Genomic DNA, 20,653 nt, shown 5'->3' on the forward strand with positions numbered 1-20,653 from the left:
TTCTCTCATCTTTTCCCTTGGCTAAATCTCTCCGGACTCTGATACATGCATTTTTGATAGGCAAACCTCCTGTGCCTTTTATCCAGGTCACCAGCGTCTTGCTAAAGATCAAATTTGACTTTATTGAGTAGTTCTGACCACAAAGATAACATGTCAGTATTTTCTTAAAGATTTTATTTACTTAGTGAGCTGGGGAAAGACCAAAGGGAAAGAGAGAATCTCAAGTAGACTTTGTGCTGAGTGCAGAGCCTGATGTGGGGCTCGACCTCAGGACCCTGAGATCATGACCTGAGCTTAAATCAAGAGTCAGACACTTAACCAAATGAGCCACCTGGGTGCCCCAACACAACAGTATTTAACTACCATGTATGTGGATATCATAAATAATGTTTGGTTAAAACAGTAAATTCCTATTTGAACTTCAAGAGGTCAGACATTCTGAAAACAATGTATAAGTGAGCATATTAATTATCACAATAAATTAGAAGTACATAAGATTTTAGACCCTAATCATTACCTAAACTTCAAAGTAGCCCAATTATTTTTTTAATTACTTAGAAACCAAAGGAAATTTGAGAACCCAACAACTGATAAGCCACAAAGTGTTAAGACAATTTCTTTTTTTTTTTTTTTTAATTTTTTATTTTTGATAAACATATATTTTTATCCCCAGGGGTACAGGTCTGTGAATCACCAGGTTTACACACTTCACAGCACTCACCAAATCACATACCCTCCCCAATGTCCATAATCCCACCCCCTTCTCCCAAACCCCCTCCCCCCCGGCAACCCTCAGTTTGTTTTGTGAGATTAAGAGTCACTTATGGTTTGTCTCCCTCCCAATCCCATGAGAAGCAATGAGCTTTTGCTTCTTTACCAGTCTCCAAAACTCCATTCGATCCAGAAAACTTTCTTTTTTTAAAATTTACTTTAATTTTTTTCCAGTGTTCCAAAATGCATCGCTTATGCACCATACCCAGTGCTCCATGCAGTACGTGCCCAGAAAACTTTCTTAGCACTGACAGACTACATCTCAGCTCCCTAACATGGCTCATGGCATTTTCCACAACTTTGACCCACCTGCCTCTCTCACCAATATTCAAGTCACAAAGTATTTGTTCTCCTTTTTATGAATATATCATATACTTCTATACTTGTGTCATCTGATATACGATTCCTTCTGCCTATTAAATTTCCTTCCTTTACTCTGTGGCAAAACTTCAATTATTCTTACAGACCCACTTCTGTGAAATTAACTCCAATTCTAAAATCACTCCTCCTGGGGCACTGGGTGGCTCAGTGGGTTAAAAATCACTCCTCCTTCCTCGGAGCTTCCCATTGGATTCTGTGATTCTTTTGTCTTGCACTGACAATGCTATATTGTGACCAATTGTTTTCAAGTGTGTCTCATTGGCACCAGCTAGCTAGGGGACACTGTATGATTTCCTCAACTAATAACCCCAGTTTTAAGCATATTGGAGAACTTAGTCTTTAAGCCAATGTACAGGATTTAACCATGAATTTTATTATTTCTATGGGAAAATACAAACAGTGTTCCCAAGAGCAGAATTTCAAATTACCCTTGACAACACCAATCTGTTCTTTCTTTTTTAAAATTTTTTAAAATTATTTTTATTAACACATAATATATTACTTGTCCCAGGGGTGCAGGGCTGTGAGTCATCAGACTTACACATTTCACAGCACTCACCATAGCACATACCCTCCCCAATGTCCATAACCCAGTCACCCTATCCCTACCCCTCCCACCTCCCACAACCCTCAGTTTGTTTGTGAGATTAAGAGTCCATTGTGGGGGAAAAAAAAAGTCTATTGTGATTTGTCTCCCTCCTGTTCCCAACTGTTCCTTCATTCAACAAATGTTTCTCTAGCCATCACTATATATTGAGCATTATTTGAACCAGAAGAGATAGTACAGTAAGCAAATCAGTCAAGTTTCTTACCCTCATAGAGCTTATACTACAACACTGAAGATAAAATTAAAAGATGAAATAAGGGGTGCCTGAGTGGCTCAATTGGTTAAGCATCTGCCTTCAGCTCAGGTCATGATTCTGGAGTCGTGGGATCAAGCCCCCTGTCAGGCTCCCTGCTCAGGAGGGAGTCTGCTTCTTTCTCTCCCTCTCCCTCTGTGTGCTCTCTCTCAAATAAATAAACAAAATCTTTTTTAAAAAATAAACAATGAAATAATTTTAAAAATATGGTGTGTTTCCTCCAGTTCCACCCATGTTGATGCAAAAGTTGGGTATTCATCCTTTCTGATGGCTGAGAAATATTCCATTGTGTATATGGACAATGTCTTCTTTATCCATTCGTCTGCTGAAGGGCATCTCAGCTCTTTCCACAGTTTGGCTATTGTGGATATTGCTCCTATGAATATTGGGGTGCATATGGCCCTTCTTTTCACTGTATCTTGGGTGGGGGTAGAGGGATGGGTTAGCCCAGTGATGGGTATTAAGGAGGGCACCTATTGCACAGAGCACTGGCTGTTATGTGAAAACAATGAATCATGGAATACTGCATCAAAAACTTATGATGTACGGTGACAAACAATTTAAAAATATGGTGATTTGAAGTGGTAATGGTAAGGGGAAAATAAATCATGGTAGAGGAATAGAAAATAGGAGGGAATTAGTTGCAATTTTTCAATAAGTGATCAGGGACGCCCTCACAGAGATGACGGAAGTGAAAACATGAGGGAAGTGAATAAGTGAACCATGCAAACAGCTGAGAAAATAGCATGCCTGGCAGAGGAAACAGCAAGGTCAAGGCCTAGGAGGGGAAACTGCCTGATGTGTTCAAGGATAGCAGTGGTGCAAAGTGGCTGAAGTGAAAAGAGCCAGGTCACACAGAGCTCCATTGGTGAGCATGAGGATTTTTGGGTTTCAGTCTGAGACATGGGAATCCATTCAATTACAGTAATAAGCAGAAGTAATATGACCTGATTTATATTTTCATGGGGTCACTTTGGATGATAAGAATAGTTTTGGGGGGGCGTGGAGGACAAACATAGACTCAAGACATCAAGTAGGAAGTTATGTGATAACACAGGTGAGATGTGATGAGAGTTGTGAGAAGTGGTCAGATTTTAGAAGAATTTGTCAAGAATCTCTGACAGATTAATGAAGGTTGTGACAGGGAAGAGTTAAGGCTGAGTATCAGGATTTTTTTATCCTAGCAATTTAAAGGATGAAGTTCCATTACTGAAATGGAGAAAAGAGTAAGAAAACCTGATTTGGAGAAAGATCCAGAGCTTAGTTTTGGAGATGTTAAATTTGCTGTCCCTATTAGACACCCTGTCAAATAACAGTAGGATATATGGGTCTTATCAGAGAAGACAACTGGGTTAAAAAAATTTGGATCATATCAACACTGAGATGCTATTTAAACCCATAAATCTACACTAGATCACATATAGAGTGACTATGGATAAAGAAAAAATGAAGAAATCCAGGGGCTGAGCACTGTGGCACTCTAATATTTAGGTGAGGAAATGGGGACAGGGGGATAGGGATAAAAGGAAAATGAAAAGACTGAGAAAGAGCATTATAAAGGTAGGAGAAAAACTAGGCAAGTGTAATTATCTTGGAAGCCAAGAAGAAAAGGAGTTTTACAGAGAAGAGAGTGAACAGCTGTGTGTCAAGTGCTGTTGAGATTTTAAGTAAGATGAAGACTGAAAATAACCATTGGATTCAGCAACATGGTAATCAAGGGTGACCTTGACAAGTACAGTTTCAGGAGAACAGCAGTAGTGATGGCCTGACTGGGGGTAGTTTCAGGTAAGAATGGAAGGAGAGAAATTCATTTTAAAAAATTTAAGATGCTCTGAAGTAGTGAGAAGGAGGTAGTAGTTAAAAGAATGAGAATAGAGGTTGAGAAGGGTCCTCCTTCTTTTATGATGGGAGAAACTATGGACTGTTAATGTGCAGTAGACAAGGAAGTTTACTAAAGAGGAGAAATTTGGTGATGGAGGAGAAAGGGAGAATCGCCAGAGTGATGTCCTTGAGCAGGCTTTAGGGAATTCAGAAGCATATGCTACATGGGAGCAGTGATATGGGCCGAATGTGGACAATGGTCAGATATTGGGAAGGCCACTTAAGCAAATTACAAACCAAGGATGTAGAATGAAGGTAAGGATCAGGGCTATAGGTTGAGTTTGGAGACCAATTTGGGAACATGCAGGGAAAGCACAAGTAAACAGGAGGATCAGAGTCAGAAGAGTGATCTGAGACTAGTCCAGGAGGTTGCTATGAAGTCAAGGCAAAGGAAACCAGAAGCTATGTGCTGTATGACTAATGATATTACACAGATAGCATTTTGTGCCAACACTCCTTTTAAGGGCCTGTACTCCCTTCCCATGGATTTTCTTCCTCTGGTTCCTGAATCTGATGGCCAATATATTCTTTCTAAGAGATTGCCTTTATTGTTATTTTAATGAAGAGTTATATTTGTATACAAAAAGTATTATTGAATGTGTAATGTACCAAGAGCTCTGAAAATCAATTGGCTATTCCAGAAAGTGCCATCAATGTTTCCAAAACCCACAGAAGCAATCACAGTGATAAATACCAGGGTGGCAGACCGTGGTCACCAAAGCATTTTCAATTTCCTAGGCACTCACCTTCCTATCTTTTTGCGGTCAAATGAAATGGAAATGTCAGAGTTCCAAGAATGATATAGTCTGAGTTCCTGAGTTGCTGGGTCCCTGGGGGACAGCAGCATTGAGGGGGTGTGGCAATCCAACCTGCATAAGATTCTGATTAAAAAAAAAAAAAAAAAAAAACAGAAATAACTCTTGGTTGTGTTAAGTTAAATAACACTTTTTTTCCTCATAGCACATGACCCTGTCTACAACACAGACATACCATCTTAGTACAGAGGCAACCATTTGGTCTATAAATTCCAATGCTTTAAGTCATAGCAAGCATCACAGATGCTTAAATAACAAGTTCCCTTAGGATATAAAACATAATTTGATCCACAACAATTTGGCTTTCACACAGCACATCTGGTTTTCAGGAATACATCTATGTAAATTGAGTTACCTCCATAATGATATTGTATTTGCATCTGAGGGACTGAAAAGACAAGGCTGGCTGCAGGTTAAGTAAAAAGCACCTAGGTCTATCTTGATTTGCTCTCCAAGCTCCTGTGATAACATATGTAAACACCCTGTAGGTAATTAACTTCTAAATTCTTCTTTGCTGTAATGATCCAGGTGTCACTGGAATGATGACTTAAAAAAAAAAAAGTCATTTTCCTACATAAGGTTACAGCATATAATTTTTTTTCTTTTTTAATTAAACCCCTGCACAGTGAATAATGTACCTGATTTAGACATGCAAATATTCCCCACCCCCCGTCCCTGCCCCACTACCACCACCACCTTAGCTAAGAGAGTCAATCCAGCTGATTCAGGCAATTGTGTTGCTTTATAAAACACTGTCCCTGAAGAATCCTTTATAGCCACTCAGAGCCAAAGAGTCAGTTATTAAGGTTTCTACCTGTATTGCTCAGCCTGCACTTTATACCTTAGTACTGTCCCTATTAATCTGTTCAGGAACCACTGTGCTATTTCTGGTGCTGGGTAAGGACTGTCCAGGTATCCACTTGGGTTTTCTTTGGTTGTTTAACCTTGGGGGAGAACAGGAATGGTAGCCGGTTAGACCATGCCACCTAGTCCAGATGTTGAAGAGAGTGTTGCTGGAATGTGTCCTGCATCATGAACCTCTTATTGAAAGTACTTTCTACTCCATTGACAAAATGACGGGATTTATTAACCAGAATTTATCTCTACTGGTTCTTTTATCACCGACAGTAAGTTTCCATAACAGCTTCACTGTCCCAAATATTTGTTAAAAGCTTAAACAGTTTCAAATATGTGCTCCTTTATTTAATTTACAGCTCTTTCTGAAAATGCACCATTCAGTATGAGATGAAATAGCTTATATCTCCTGTCATATTTCACATTTTGTTTTATGCTTTGGTAGATTTCATGGTGATCTCTTTTTAACCAGTAAAATTTTTTTTAGGGAAGATGATACATTTTCTTTAAATAGTCAAGCTGCAGAAAGAGTCCTATATCATGAAGCCATTTCACTGGCCTACATATCAACAGCAGGTCTTGCAGATCTTTAAAAAATATCTGGGCCTTTTCGTTCTCAGGGAGGCTGGTTGCATTCTCTCACAGCCTCATTTTATAAAAGCAATTGTGGCACAGTCCAAAGCATGCTGGACTGAACACATCAGGCTCTAAATCCTGACTCCACCACATTCAAACTCTAATTTTGGACAAATTACTTAACTTCTCTGAGCCTCATCACCCTCATAGGTGAACTGGGGCTAATCATACTTGCTCACAGGGCAATTCTAAGGAGTCAATACTATACCCATGTAAAAGTACCTAGCATTCAGCCCGGCGTAAAACAGGCAATCAAGGCTCTTTATTAGAATCTCCAGGGCAGGGGCACCTGGGTGGCTCAGTGGGTTAAGCCTCTGCCTTCAGCTCAGGTCATGATCTCAGGATCCTGGGATCAAGCTCCATGTCGGGTTCTCTGCACACGGCAGGGAGCCTGCTCCCCCCGCCCCCTGCCTGCCTCTCTGTGTACTTGTGATCTCTCTCTCTCTCAGTCAAATAAATAAATTAAAAAAAAAAAAAAGAATCTCCAGGGCACACACCATGCATCTAGCATGAGATCCCATCAGTTAAGTTTACACCAAGTCTCCTAAAGTAAAATGATATGGAGAACTCCAGGGCAATTTAAGGTGCTCTGGTCATTTGAGATTTACCTGATTGATACCCAACCTCCTGTGCTTATCCTTCAATAAAACAGGTCTTGCCATTCAACTTGCTACCATTTTTGAAAGGCTTTATTTTACACTCTCCACCAAGGAAGAGTTCTGTGCCTTCTCCATCAGAGTTCTGGCTCCCAGTCTCTCCCTACCGCCTCTGCCTCACTCAATGCCAACAGAGAACAAGAAGTATCCAGCAAGACTTCACTTTTAACTCAGAGATGTAGGTGTCTGGGGCTGTGGTGGATGGTGCTAATCTACTTACTCTTCCTGAGAGAATCTGCCTGGATGAATCCAGGTATGGAGTGCAAAGGCATCTCCTTCAAACATTCCCTATAAGAACCTACTTGCTGCCAAGCTCAGGGGCTGGAAGGATCTCAGGTTCAGGGCCAACAATGATACTTAATTCTCTTCCTTTCAACCTACAGGCAAGTCCTTCTAGGGAGAGAGTACTTTCAAATAGCAAACGTGACCTCTCCAATCTGTACCCAGCTAACATAACCTAAACCATCTAGTGCCTGTGGGTGGGAGGAGGTTTCATCTAAAACATCTTAAAGAATTCTTCTCTTCACTCCCTCTCACCATTTTTTGCCATCTCAGTGACTGGCTTTCAAACTCTGTTGACTGTAACCCACATCCAAGAAATACATGTTATTTTGCAACCCGGTATTCACATATATATGCACACAACCATCAAAAGGGTAATACAACAATTATTTCCCTTGCTATGTATGAGGTACTTTGTTTTCCCTTCTATTATTTTACTTCATTTTTTTAAAATGCTGGTCATGACCTATCAAATTGATTTTATGACTCACTAATGGGTCACAGCTTGTAGGGTTTTTTTTTTAAGATTTTATTTATTTATTTGACAGAGAGATGACGAGTAGGCAGAGAGACAGGTAGAGAGAGAGAGCAAGAAGCAGGCTCCCCACTGAGAGCCCAATGCGGGGCTTGATCCCAGGACCTGAGATCACGACTTGAGCCGGAGGCAGAGACTTAACACACTGAGCCACCCTGGCACCCCACAGCTTATAGTTTTAAAAATACTGATTCAGATACTTAATAAGGAGCTACTAGTCTAGAAAAGGAGAATATGAAAACCATACTTCAAAGTAATTGGGAAATTTAAGTTTTGTTAAAAGTTTATGGACAGTTCTGATAAGATAGAAAATATGCACTTTACCCTATTCCTTCTCCTAAGCACAACTAAAAACTCTAGAAATTATATATAAAATAAACATAAGAAAATTCTAGAAGGTGGAGAGAAGAAGGTCAACTGACTAGGGATTACGGGACCCAAGGAATGGCAAATGCTGAATTCTCTGGTTTTCTTTTTGCCTCATATATGTCTCAGACTTGAAGCTGAGGAAGCTGGAAATTGGGAAATGGCAGCAAGTGCAGACCATGTCCACTCATTCTAAACTAAGGACCAAGAAAGGGGAATATGCTAAAGACTGAAAGCTTTTAGATAATAATCATTCTATGCCAAAGACAACAGTTTTTTTTTATTTTAAAAGTTTTATAATTTCATATTTTACATTTAGATCTATAATTCATTTTTTTTAATTTTTTATTTTTTATAAACATATATTTTTATCCCCAGGGGTACAGGTCTGTGAATCACCAGGTTTACACACTTCACAGCACTCACCAAATCACATACCCTCCCCAATGTCCATAATCCCACCCCCTTCTCCCAAACCCCCCCCCCCCGGCAACCCTCAGTTTGTTTTGTGAGATTAAGAGTCACTTATGGTTTACTGCAGCCCCATCCCCACCCATGTCAGCAAAGGCCAAGTGGAACACCTAGACAGGGCAATAACCCACTTTAATCCACAAAACACCTTAATCCACCTAATGTGGGGTAACAAAAAACGATGAGCACAACATTCCAACTGGATGGTAATGAGCTCCCCTCACCCATCTACATACAGTGACATCAGAGATATGAGGAGCCTTCTACCTCTACTCAGAAGTTCCAAGACAGACCTCCCCTTCTCACTAAGGTGGTGTCAGGGGAAGCCTAGTGAAGAGTCAGGACTTTTACCACTGTTCAGTGGCAACAAGTCACCCCCATTAAGTGGTGCAGACCACATGAGGAATAAATAGTGAAGAACTTTCACTTCTCACAACCAGAGAAGTATCACACTGAAGCCAGAATCCCCATCCCTGCCCAGCATTAACAAGGAGCCTGTACTCTGTTGTCAGTGGAGGTTTAGTGGGAAACCTGAACTTCTACCCCCCATATGGCAGTAATGAGTTGATGAACTCCCTTCCCTTCCAGAGGGATTTCATAGTTATTAAAACTAAGAATTTTAATAAGTTCTAGAGTCTCCTAACATAATACCCACAAGGTCAGGTTTAAGTAGAAAATCACTCATCATGACAAGAAACAGCAAAATATTAAACTGAATTTTTTTAAAAAAACATAATACATACCATCACTAAAATGACAGAGATGTCAGAATTAAACGACAAATATTTTAAAGCAGCTGTCATAAAAATGCTTCGATTATCAGTTACAAACATGCTTGAAATGGATGAAAAAATACAAAATCCAGACAAAGAAACAGAAATCTTCAGCAAATAAATAGAAGATATAAAGAAGAACCAATTGGAAATTTTAGAACTGAAAGGTACAAAAAACCAAATTTAAAATTTAACAGCAGCAAAATAAATAAATAAAAATGTAACAGCAGAATGAATAAGGCAGAGGAAAAAATCAATGAACTAGAACATAGAACAACAGAAATAAGTTAGAGAAAGAAATCATTCAAATCTGTAGAATTTAAGAGATAAAACAAACCAGCAAAGGGGGAAAAAATGGGAGGGAGAGACCAGGAAACAGACTTGACCATAGAGAATGAACTGATGGTTACCAGAGGGGAGGCAAGTGGGGGACGGGTGAAATAGGTGATGGGGATGAAGGAGTACACTCGTCATGGTAAGAACTGAGTTGTTAGAATGACAGAATTGCTGAATCACTATATTGTACACCTGAAACTAATATAACACTATATGTTAACTATACTGGAATTAAAATTAAAAAACTTAATAAAAAAAAAAAGAAAGTTAAAAAACAATCTTTGACTTCTGGCTTTTGGTCCAGCATATAATAAGCTTGTAAGTTGCCAATGCAACCTAACAATAAGTAAAAAGGCTGAACAAACCATAAAATCAATAAATCTTCTTGGATCCAAATGAGAAATTACAGGACAAACCACTGACCTCAAAACTGCAAAGATTGATGGGTGAATACAGAGAATCGGGACTTACCCAAGCAGAAACCTAGGAGCTTAAACCTCCTAAGAAACCAGTGATCAGGTAGGAAAGCCTGAACTGTAACTGACAACTGCTAGAAGTTCAAGTGTGCACAATTCCTGACAGTTAAAAACTCTAGGGAGATGCATTCATAGGAGGCCTCACATATTTCTGAGTTTTGCCTCCAGGAGCTTGACTTGGTTTTCACAGTGAGTATCAGACAAAATCCCTTTCATGCTTCCAGCAGGGGGAAAGGAAAAGGAAACATTTTGGAAAATGCCTGAGTGCTCTGTTCTACTTAACAAGGTCTGCCCTCAAAAGAAGCTATTTAACCAGAGCCTAACTTGTTGAGGTTTTGTCAGAGCCTAACTCCTCTACGGGAGGAGAAATATTTAAAAACAGCCATTTTAACCTTCCATATGGAGGAAGGGAAATACTCAACACCGCCTCCACTCCAATTTTTCCCATGAGAAAAGGGAAGTATCCAACTCCAGCACATTCAAACCAACCTGTCCCAATCAAAGGCAGTAGGGGGAGCACAGAAGAGTGAGAAACACGTGTGGCATTTACAGTCTAGAGAAACTAACATTTTCTAAGAGGCTGAGACCTAATCATAGGACCACAGAACACTTCGTCTCCCCCAATAGCACATTACTAACAGCCTATTTGTGGTACTCTCTTTTACCTAGTGTATCATGTCATTTCTACCAAGAAAAAATTATAAAACATACTAAGAGATTAAAAAAACACACAATTTGAAAAAACAAACCAAGCCTCAAAACCAGACTCATAGATTCTTGGAATTATCAGACCAGGAATTTAAAATAACTGTGATTATGTGCTAAGGTCTCCAACAGATAAAGCAGAGAGCATCCGAGCAATGTAAGCAGAGAGAGACATTCTAAGAAAGAACCAAAAAGAGATGCTAGAGATCAAAATACCAACAGAAATGAGGAATGCCTTGATAAGCTTTTAGTAGACTGGACATGCTGAGGAAAGAAACTCTGAGCTTGAGGGTATCTCAATGCAAACCTTCAAACCAAAAAGCAAACAGGGAAAAAAAGAAAAGAAAAGAAAGGAAGAAAGAATGAAAAAACCAGGACAGAATATCCAAGAACTGTGGGACAACTACAAAATGTGTAACATATATGTAATGGGAATACCATTTAAAAAAAAGAGAGAGAGAGAGAGAAAGGAACCGAAGAAATATTTGAAACAATAATAAAATTTGAAACCATATTTGAAACAATAGTGTCTGCTAATTTTCCCAACTTAATGTCAGATACCAAACCACAGATCTAGGAAGCTCAGAAAACACCATGCACAATAAATAATATAAAAACTACACCAAAGCCATTTTCCACACCATTTCAAATGACAGAAAATCAAAACTAAAGAGAAAATACTCAAAGAAGCCAGAGGGGGAAAAAACCCTCACCTATAGAAGAGCAAAGAATTATATTTAACTTCTTCTCAAACTATGTAAGCAAGAAGAGAATAAAGTAAAATATTTAAACTGTTGAGAGGAAAAATAAACACCAACCCAGAATTCTGTGCCCTGCAAAATTATCCTTCAAAAGTGAAAGAAAGGACTTTCCCAAACAAAAATTGAGAGAATTTGTTGTTGACAGGCCTGCCTTGCAACAGGTAGTTGCAAGTTAAAAGAAGTTCTTTAGAGAGGAGAAAATTGATAAACATCAGAAACTTTGATCTATACAAAGAAAGGAAGACCAGTAGAGAAGAAATAAGTGATAAATTAAAAACAAGTTATAAAATAGAAGCTTTTTATTCTCTCTCTCTTTTTTTTTAAAGATTTTATTTATTTATTTGACAGAGAGAGATCACAGTAGACAGAGAGGCAGGCAGAGAGAGAGAGAGGGAAGCAGGCTCCCCGCTGAGCAGAGAGCCCGATCCGGGACTCGATCCCAGGACCCTGAGACATGACCTGAGCCGAAGGCAGCGGCTTAACCCACTGAGCCACCCAGGCGCCCAGAAGCTTTTTATTCTTAATTGATGTAACAGATAAGTTGGTTCAAAATATTAACACCCATAATGTATTTGATTATGTGTGCTTTATATATATTTAATATACATGTTTAATATGAGTTATTTAATATATATGTTTAATGTGCTTTATATATGGTTATTTAATATACATGTTTAATACGCTTTATAAATTTAATATGCATGTTTAATATTAACATATTTAAATATTAGTATATTTAATATATACTGAGTTATATATGCTTAAGTATAAGAGAAATGAATGACAGCAGAAATAGAATACAAGGGGTACCTGGGGGACTCAGTGGGTTGAAGGCTCTGCCTTCAGCTCGGGCCATGATCCCAGGGTCCTGGGATCGGACCCCACATCGGGCTCTCTGCTCGGCAAGGAGCCTGCTTCTTCCTCTCTCCCTCTCTGCCCGCCTCTCTGCCTACTTGTGATCTCTGTCTGTCATATAAATAAATAAAATCTTTAAAAAAAAAAAGAATATGAAGGAGGAAATCAAAATTACTTGGTTACTATAAGGTACTACTCACACTGTGAAATGGCAGTGTTATTTAAAAACAGATTTGAACTGTTGTAAATGTATACTTCAAACACTAGGGCAACCACTAAAAAAAGTTTTAAAAAAGTATAACGAAAATGCTAAGGAAGGAAGAAAGTGAAATTATTTAAAATGCTCAGTTAACCACAAACCTCAGAAAAAAGAGTGGAACACAAAATAGGAACAAAGAACAAGCACAAAAATAGAAACAAGTAACAATTATAGCAGATATTAATAGAACTATATAACAGTCACTTGGATGTCAATGGTCTAGATCTGTCAATTAAAAGACAAAGATCATCAGAGATAAGACCCAGTTACATGTTGCCTAAAAGAAATCTACCTTAAAGACACATATAGATTAAATAAAAGTTAATGGATGGAAAATGTATACACCATATTAAAACTAATCAAAAGAAAGCAGGAGTAGCTACATTAATTTCACACAGAGCAGATTTCAGAGCAAGGAAAGTTACCAGAGATAAAGAGGGAGCATTATATAATGATTAAGAGGTCAATTCACCCAGAAGACATAACAACTCTTAGCATGTATGGACCTATGAACAGAGTGTCAAAATATATGAGACAAAAAACTGATAGAACTGCCAAGAGAAATAGATGAATCCATTATTATAGCTGGGTACTTCAACATCCCTCTATCAGAACTGGACATACCCAGCAGGCAGAAAATCAGTAAAGACATAGTTGAACTCAATAGCACCATTAATCAACTGAATATAATGGATATCTATAGACCATTTCATCTCAAAACAGCAGAACACACATTCTTCTTAAGCTCATATGGAACATTTACCAAGAAAGAGCACACTCTAGGTCATAAAACACACCTTAACAAATTTAAAAGAATAGAAATCATACAATGTCTGCTTTCAGACTATAGTGTAATTAAACAGGAAGATAGCTGGAAAATCCCAAAATACCTGGAGATTAAACAACACACTCCTAAATAACACACAGGTCAAATAAGAAATCTCAAGAGAACTTTTTAAATGTTTTGAATTAAATGAAAATGAAAACAGAACTTATCCAACGTCTTGGATAAAACAAAAGCAGTGCTTAGAGAAAAAATTATATTATTGAATGTATATATTAGAAAAGAAGAAAGATTTAAATTAATCATCTAAATCTCTATCCTAAGAAACCAGGAAAAGAAGAGTGAATTAAATCCAAAGTCAGCAGAAGGAAAAAAAATAATAAAAATCAGAGCAGAAATCAATGAAATTGAAAATAGCAATCAATAGGAAAAAACTCAACTGAAACTACACCCTGTTATTTGAAAAAAATGAATAAAATCAGTACGTTTCTAGCCAAGCTAACTAGAGAAAGAGAGAGAGGACACAAATCACTAATATCAGAAACAAAAGAAGGGACATCACTACAGACCTCATGGACATTAAAAGAATAATCAAAGAATATTATGAATAACTCTATGCCCACAAATTTGATAACCTAGATAAAATGGACCAATTCCTTAAGAAGTACAACCTGCCCAGATATAGACCCTCAACTCTATGGTCAACTAATCTTTGACAAAGCAGGAAAGAATGTCCAATGGAAAAAAGACAGTCTTTTCAACAAATGGTGTTGGGAAAATTGGACAGCCACATGCAGAAAAATGAAACTGTTCCATTTCCTTACACCACACACGAAAATAGACTCAAAATGGATGAAGGACCTCAATGTGAGAAAGGAATCCATCAAAATCCTTGAGGAAAACACAGGCAGCAACCTCTTCAACCTCAGCTGCAGCAACGTCTTCCTAGGAATATCACCAAAGGCAAGGGAAGGAAGGGTAAAAATGAACTATTGGGATTTCATCAAGATCAAAAGCTTTTGCACAGCAAAGGAAACAGTTAACAAAATCAAAAGACAACTGACAGAATGGGAGAAGATATCTGCAAACGACATATCAGATAAAGGGCTAGTATCCAAAATCTATAAAGAGCTTATCAAACTCAACACCCAAAGAACAAATAATCCAAACAAGAAATGTGCAGAGGACATGAACAGACATTTCTGCAAAGAAGACATCCAAATGGCCAACAGACACATGTAAAAAGTGCTCAACCTCACTTGGCATCAGGGAAATACAAATCAAAACCACAATGAGATACCACCTCACACCAGTGAGAATAGCTAAAATTAATAAGTCAGGAAATGACAGATACTGGCGAGGATGCAGAGAAAGGGGAACCCTCCTACACTGTTGGTGGGAATGCAAGCTGATGCAACCACTGTGGAGAATAGCATGGAGGTTCCTCAAAAAGTTGAAAATAGAGCTACCCTATGACCCAGGGATTGCACTACTGGGCATTTACCCTAAAGATACAAATGTAGTGATCCGAAGGGGCACATGCACCCGAAAGTTTATAGCAGCAATGTCCACAATAGCCAAACTATGGAAAGAACTTAGATGTCCATCAACAGATGAATGGATCAAGAAGATGTGGTATATATATACAATGGAATACTACGCAGTCATCAAAAGAAATGAAATCTTGCCATTTGCAACAACGTGGATGGAACTAGAGGGTATTATGCTTAGCAAAATAAATCAATAGGAGAAAGACAACTATCAAATGATCTCCCTGATATGAGGAAGTGGAGATGCAGCAACGTGTGGGGGGTTTGGGGAGTAGGAAAAGAATAAATGAAAGAAAATGGGATAGGGAGGAAGACAAACCATAAGAGACTCTAAATCTCACAAAACAAACTGAGGGTTGCCAGGGGTGGGGGGTTGGGAGAGGGTGGTGGGTTTATGGGTATTGGGGAAGGTATGTGCTATGGTAAGTTCTGTGAAGTGTGTAAACCTGGCAATTAACAGACCTGTACCCCTGGGGCTAATAATACATTATATGTTAAAAAAAATTAAAATTAAATTAAAGAAGTATAATCTGCCAAAACTCACACAAGAAGAAGTAGGCTACCTGAATGGGCCTATATTTATTAAAGCTATTGAATCAATAATTAATAACTTTCCAAAATAGAAAGCACCAGTCCTAGATTGGTTCACTGGTAAATTCCACCAAACATTTAAGGGAAAAAAATCTCTTTCGGAAGACAGAAGCAGAGAAAATACTTCCTAACTCATTCTATGAGGTCAGCATTATCCTATGACTAAAATCAGACAAAGAAATCACAAATTTTATAAAAAGACTACAAATTTTACAAAAATCTCCCATAAACATACCTAAGTATTTCATTTTTAGGGGTGCAACTATGGATAGTATTGCGATTTATTTATTTATTTGAAAGTGGGGAGTGTAGGGTATAGGGAGAGAATCCAGAGCAGACTCTGCGCCAAGGGGTACATAATATGGGGATTGATCCAATGATCACAAACTCTGCTGAAAGAAGCCAAAAACAAACCATTAGAGATGGATAGGAATACTCAATATTGTCTAGATGTCAGTTCTTTCCAACTTGGTCTATAGATTCAGTGCAATCCAAATCAAAATCCCAGCAAGTCATTTTGTAGATGTTGAGAAATTCATTCTAAAATTTACATGGAGAGGGAAAAGACCCCAAATAGTCAACACAATATTGAAAGACAAAAACAAAGGTGAAGGACTGACACTATCCCATTTCAAAACTTACTAAAAAGCTATAGTAATTCAAACATTTTGGTGAAAGAATAGAAAGGCAGAAAGAATAGAGTCCAGAAATAAACTCATATAAATACAGTCCACCTACCTTTAACAAAGAAATATAATGGAAGAAAAAGATAGCTTTTCATTAAGTGGGGCTGGAATAATTGGACATCCACACACGAAAAAACTGAACCTAGATAAACATAATGTGGAATAACCATCCAATGGAATATTATTCAGCCAAAAAAAGGAAGTGCTGATACATATTGTAAAATGGATGAGCAGACATAAGACAAATATCATATGATTCTACATGCAATATGTAGAAAACGTAGACTATGTAGAATAGACAAATTCAGAGACCCAAAGTAAATTAGAGGCTACCAGAGGCTGGGAGGAGGCAGAAAGGGAGAGTGATTGATTAAAGAATGCAGAATTTCTGTTTGAGGTGATAAAAATATTAGAAATAAGATAGTAATTACAGTTGTACAACACAGTAAATGTAATTAATGCCACTGAATTGTATACTTAAAGTGGAAAACCTTGTTATACATATTTCACTATTATAAAAAAAAATGAAGTAAATCCCAAAAAGGATAAACCTAAAGAAAGACATGTCATAGTTAAATTCTAAAAACTAAAACTAATCTTGAGAACAGCCAGAGAAAAATAAAAACTTGTCTACAGACCAAAAAAAACCACATCTGAATGATATCATATATCTCTTCAAAAGCCATGGAGGTAAAAGGAAGTAGCACAATATTTTTCAAGTGCTAAAAGAATAGAACTGTCAATCCAGAATCCTATATCCAGTGAAAATATCCTTCAGGAATAGAGGGAAAATCATGGCATTTTCCAATGAAGGAAAACTAAATATTTAGGAACAGTACATCTATCGTAAAAATAATAAAGAAGTTTTCTAAACACAAAAGAGCTGATAAGAAAGGAGTATTGGAATAAAAATAAGGAAGGAAGGAAAAGAGGGAGGAGAGAAAGGGGAGCAGAGAGGAAAGACTGATAAGCAAAAATATGGTATCACATTGATATTTTATTCTTCTTTTTAAAAGATTTTATTTATTTATTTGAGAGAAAGAGAGAGAGCACACAGAGGGAGAGTGAGAGGGAAAAGAAGTCTCCCCATTGAACAGGGAGCCCCATGTGAGGCTCCATCCCAGGACCCCAGGATCATGACCTGCTTCACCGACTGAGCCACCCAGATATCCCTAGAGTTGATATTTTTTAAAAAGGGATTTCTGATTGTATTGTTAGGGACATTATTGAAAAACCCTAAGTCCAAATAAGGATGAAGAGGCCTAACAAATTATTTTTTTTTCTTAATTATAATTAAGAACCAATGTAAGCTGTTTTATATAACTTTGGTAAGTAAAACTGATTTTCCTAAATTAAAAAAAAATAGATAGACAGATATACATATATATGTCTATCTATATATGTATATCATAGGCTTAAATGTAAAATATAAAGCTATAATGTTTTAGAAAACAACACAGGAACACCTTCAGAATATAGGGCTAGGCAAAGAGTTCTTAGACTTGATGCCAAAATATGATACATGTAAGTAAAAACTGATAAACTAGACTTTATGAAAATTTTTAAAATTATGCTCAACAAAAGATCTTGTTAAGAGGCTGAAAAGACAAGGTACAGACTGAGAGAAAATATATGCAAACCACTTACCTAATGAAGAACCAGTATGTAGAAATTAAATTATAAGTAAATCAATTTGACAGTAAAAGATAAAAACAGGGTGCCTGGGTAGCTCAGTCAGTTAAGTGTTTGCCTTTGTCTGAGGTCATGATCTCAGGGTCCTGAGATTGAGCCCCACATCAAGCTCCCTGCTCAGATGGGAGCCTGCTTCTCCCTCTCCCTCTGGTCCTCTACCCAACTCGTGTTCTCTTCCTCTTTTTATCTCTCAAATAAATAAAACCTAAAAAAATAAAAATTTTAAAAATTTAAAGTTAAAAAACAAAAAATATATATAATTAGATAAAAGATATAAAGAGACATGTCATTAAAGTGAATATAGAGATGACAGATAAGCATGTCAAAATATGTTCAACATCATTAGTCATTAGAGAAATGCATATTAAAATCACAATAAGATCATTACACATATATCAGAATGACTAAAAATACATATATAGTGACACCAAAGGTTGGGAGGATGTGGAAAAAACTGGATCACACCTGCACTACTGAGAATATAAAATGGTGCACCCAGCGCTGGAAAACAGTTTGGCACTTCCTTAAAAAACTAAACATGCAACTACTGCATAACCCAGAAAATGCACTCCTGGGCATTTGTCCCAGAGAAATGAAAACTTACATTCACACAAAAACCTACTTAAACATGTACAGCAGCCTTATTCTGATATTCCAAACTAAAAACAACCCAGGTGTTCTTCAGTGGGTGAATGGTCAAACACATTGCAGTGGTACCTCTGCGTCATGGAATGCTACGCAACAAGAACAAACAAGCTACTGATACATGCATCAACCTGGATACATCCTCACAGTATTATGTTGAGTGAAAAACCAATCCCAAAAAGTCCCATACTGCATTATTTTGTTTACATAACAATTTATGAAATGACAAAATTATAGAAATGGAGAACAGATCAATGGTTGTCAGAAGTTAAGGAGGCATGGGCACCTGGATGGCTTGGTTAGTTGGGTGTCCAACACTTGATTTCAGCTCAGGTCATGATCTCAGTGTCGTGGGATCAAGCCCCACGTTGGGCTCCACACTCAGCAGACTCTGCTTCTCCCTCTCCCTCTGCTCCTCTGCATCCCACTTTCATGCACTCTTCTCTCTCTCAAATACATACATACACATATACATACATACATACATTTCTTTAAAAAAAAAAAAAAAGCTTAGGAGGGGGTGGGAGCAAGAGGTAAGTAAGATCCTCATGGTGTTGGGAATGTTCTGTATCTTGACCAAATCACTGTCAATATCCTATGATATTGTACTATAGTTTTGGAAGATGCTACCATTGAGGAAAACTGGGTAAAGAAGGGTAATGTAGATCTCTGTGCATTATTTTGTACAAATTCATGTGAATATACATTTATTTCAAAGTAAAAAAGTTAATTTTTTTTTTTTAAAGTGTATGGACAGCATGAGCTTGAGACCTGAATTTTTTTAACTTTCATCCATGGACCTTAGGCAAGTCACTTCACCTTCCAGGGCTTCAGTTTTCTTACCTGTGGAGCAGAATGGCAAAAGCTAGCTCAAAGTTCACTTGATTTTGATGTATAAATATAGAAAGTAAAAAGCAGGATGAAGGAAGTGTGCACACAGTGATAATATAACCAGCCTTGCCTACCTTACAGGGCTATTTTGAAAATAGTATAACAGAGAATATCCCAAAGTGAACTGGGAATTACAAAGTATTATACCAAAATTCATTATCATTGCATTCTTTCTAGGCCAAACAAACAACAACAACAAAACAAACAAAAAAAAAAAATAGGGGAGAGGGAATCGATATATCCTGAAGGACATTGACAGTTAATAAAATAATTGGGTTAACACTTGAAATGGCTTTATTGTGTCATGTCTCTACCCTTCTACCTGCTACTACTACACCTTCAGCCTCCTGAGGATGAACAGAGATTCTTACAGCCCAAGGCTGTAAGCTTTGGGAGTCTCCCACAGGAGGGAGGACAGTTACTGTAGATAACAACAAGCAATCTCCTGAAAGCTAACCATATGTGTTGGCACCCATTCTTAAGACATGATCTACTTTGTCCTCTTGGGGGGAAAAAAAAAACAACAGAAAAATATTTTATAGATTGGGGGTGAGAGAGAAGCAGGAATAATAGAACTAGGGATCTCAAGGCATCCAATGACCACTGGTAACCTATGTGATAAGCCCTGCAACAGTCAAGAAAGCATTCTGTTCAAGGTCAACCACAAAGCCAGGGAGAAAGAGAAATAAAGGGAGTAAGGAAAAGGCAAAGGTAACTTATCACAGCAATCTAGAGAGTTACGGGCTTTTTCTGACACCTGGCATGTGGGCAAAAGGATACTCCAACAGGTAAGAAATTAATTTGCCACCCATCATAAAAACACAGCAGTGGCCGCTTAGAGGTACATTTATAACCCCTTGATTTCAAAGAGATATGCAGCAGGAGACAGCAGGTCCACTCTGTCAAGGAAAGGGAAGATGGAGGGGTTTGTTTCATTTCTTCTAGGGCACGTGAAGTAAAGGAAGAAGAGAAAAGAGGCAATGAAGGAAAGCTCACTGATCTTCACTGAAGACGTGAGGTCTTCCTAAGCCTAGGGCCTTCACATCTCTAGAGACCCCAGGACAGGGCTTCATGTGAAAAGAACCAGGGCAAACTGGTGGATAATTAGGCAAAAGACAAATCCCTTTGCCTCAAATGGTT

The sequence above is a fragment of the Mustela putorius genome, unplaced genomic scaffold (assembly GCF_011764305.1).
Source record: "Mustela putorius furo isolate JIRA1106 unplaced genomic scaffold, ASM1176430v1.1 tig00003942_pilon_pilon_pilon, whole genome shotgun sequence".
Classification (NCBI taxonomy): domain Eukaryota; kingdom Metazoa; phylum Chordata; class Mammalia; order Carnivora; family Mustelidae; genus Mustela; species Mustela putorius.